The 2,464-nt window shown below is 47.3% G+C and overlaps 1 protein-coding gene across 6 annotated transcripts in view; it reads right to left on the bottom strand.

Moving 5' to 3' along the window:
- LOC102385793 (rho GTPase-activating protein 39-like) overlaps positions 1 to 2,464 on the bottom strand; it is a 167,434-nt gene that overhangs the window by 18,889 nt on the left and 146,081 nt on the right. The window lies entirely within an intron of this gene.

The raw sequence follows: 2,464 nt of genomic DNA, 5'->3' as shown, positions 1-2,464 counted from the left end.
CCCCCGGGTGCCAGCCGCTGGCACCCAGCAGCACGCAACATGCCCCCGCCCTTCCCCATTGCCCCCCCATCTCTGCTGCCTGTTGTTGGGGCTGGATGGTGGCAGCAGGATGGGGGAGAAGCGCTGCCACCAGAAACGCCCCCTTCTTCTCCTTCCCACTCCCCTCTTCCCCACCACCTCCCCCTCCTTGCCGGCTGTTGTTGAGCGGGGGCTGGCACGGTGGCTCCCTTGCTCCCTCTGTCCGTAATGCTTCAGGTCCTCACAACCAATCGGCGTGCACCCTCTTGGTGGCACGTGATTTAGGCCCAGAGCATTACGAACAGACAGACAGACAAAGACTTTTATTATATTAGAATTTTTTTAAAATCAGTGCCTCAGCTCACAAAAGTTATGGAATGGTTCCTCAAATCCAAAGCCTTTGGTCTGCAAAGGTTAAGACCCACTGTCTTAGATAATAACCACATGCTGTTCAATTACTTCAGCCAATTCCTTGAATTCCTTGAATACCTTCGAATAAATTTTAGCAGACCCTGCTAATGTGAAAACATCTGTTTTTCAAGTAATCTCTAACTTGTTCTTTTTCTACTTTAGAATAAATATCTGCTGCTTTTTCCTGGCTGCTAACTGTACTTGTAATGAGAAAGCTGATTTCTTTGGGGGGAAGACTGAAGAAAAAAGTCATTAAACAGTTCAACATTCTCTGCACTATTCCCTCCACATTTAGTAAGTGTTCTACACTTTCCTGGGTCTTTTCATAGATTTCATAGACATTAGGACTGGAACGGACCTCAAAAGATCATCAAGTCCAGCCCCCTGCCCCAGGGGCAGGAAGTCAGCTAGGGTCAAAGGATCCCAGCAAGATAAGTGTCCAAATGTTTCTTAAATGAGTCCAGAGTAGGTGCCTGCACCACCTCTGGAGGGACTCTATTCCAGGCCTTGGGGGCTCGGAGAGTAAAGAAGTTTTTCCTTATGTCCAGTCTAAAACAGTATCGGAGGAGTTTGTGACCATTGGTCCTCGTCATCCCTTGGGGCACTCTGGTGAACAGACTTTCCCCCAGATCCTGATGCACATATGTGCTTATAGTCTGCCATCAGGTCACCCCAGAGCCTGCACTTTTCCAGGCTGAAGAGTCCCATGACTCTCAGCCTCTCTTCATAAGGCCTATTCTCTTGCCCTCTGATCATATGTGTGGCTCTCCTCTGGGCTCTCTCAAGCTTCTTGACATCCTTCTTGAACTGTAGAGCCCAGAATTGGATGCAGTACTCCACCAAGGCCTCACCAAGGCCAAGTACAGTGGGGGGATGACATCCTTAGATTTACTTGAGAAGTATCTATGGATACAAGCCAGAGTTTTGTTTGCTTTACCAGCTGTGACATTGCATTGGTGGGTCATGTACATCTTGTGGTCAGTCATGACCCCCAAGTCTCTTTCGGCCATGGTGCTAGCAAGTGTAGCACTGCCGAGCCTATAAGTGTGCTGCGGGTTCCCCCGCCAACGCCCAAGGTGGAGTTCATTGCATTTTTTGGTACTGAACATCAGGTTTATATCTGCCCACTTGCTAAGCCTATCCAAGTCAGGCTGGATCACCAGCCTATTCTCAGGTGTGGACGCTCTACCCCAAAGTTTAGTGTCATCAACGAGCTTGGCCAGTCCACTTCTGACACCAGTGTCCATATCATTGATAAAGACGTTAAAGAGAAACGGTCCAAGGACAGAGGCTTGGGGGACACCACTGGTCATGGAGCACCATGATGATTCACTTCCATCGATTACTACTCTCTGGGTCTGACCTCAGAGCCAATTCCCCAGCCAAGGCCACAGTTGGCCTATTTTTCCATGGGGAGATCATGAGACACCAGATACAAGGCTTTTTTAAAATCCAGATATATGATGTCAATCTTTTCTCCCTTGTCCAAGTGATGTGTCACCTGGTCATAGAAGGAGATGAGATTGGTCAGGGAAGACCTACTCGCACAAATCTATGCTGGCAGTCCCTCAGGATATTGCCATCAGCCAGCTTGTCAAGAATGGTCTCTTTGATAATTTTTTCCAGAATCTTACTGGGGATTGGGGTCAAGCTGATTAGCTTGTAGTTCCCTGGATCTACTTTCCTCCTTTTCTTAAAGATAGGCACCACATCAGCATTCTTCCAATTTTTAGGTACTTTACCTGAGCGCCACAAGTTTTTGAACATTTTTGCCAATGGTTGGGCTATGACACCTACCAGCTCCTTAAGTACTCTGGGGTGTAATCTATCAGGACCAGCTGACTTAAAGGTGTCCAGCCTCTCAAGGTGTTCCTTTACAAGGTCTACACCGATGCTGGGTATTGTGGAAATAAGTTTAACCAGGCCTCTTACTTGACTAAGAAGAGAGAGAAAGAGAAGAGAAAAAGATGCTGATGCTATGTGTTTTAAAATGTTCTAAGATAAGGAAAAACCTTCATGCCTTGTTTTGTCTGTG

Source organism: Alligator sinensis, unplaced genomic scaffold (genome assembly GCF_000455745.1).
Source record: "Alligator sinensis unplaced genomic scaffold, ASM45574v1 scaffold249_1, whole genome shotgun sequence".
NCBI classification, from domain to species: Eukaryota; Metazoa; Chordata; order Crocodylia; family Alligatoridae; genus Alligator; species Alligator sinensis.
This window is presented reverse-complemented; position numbering and strand designations above follow the sequence as displayed.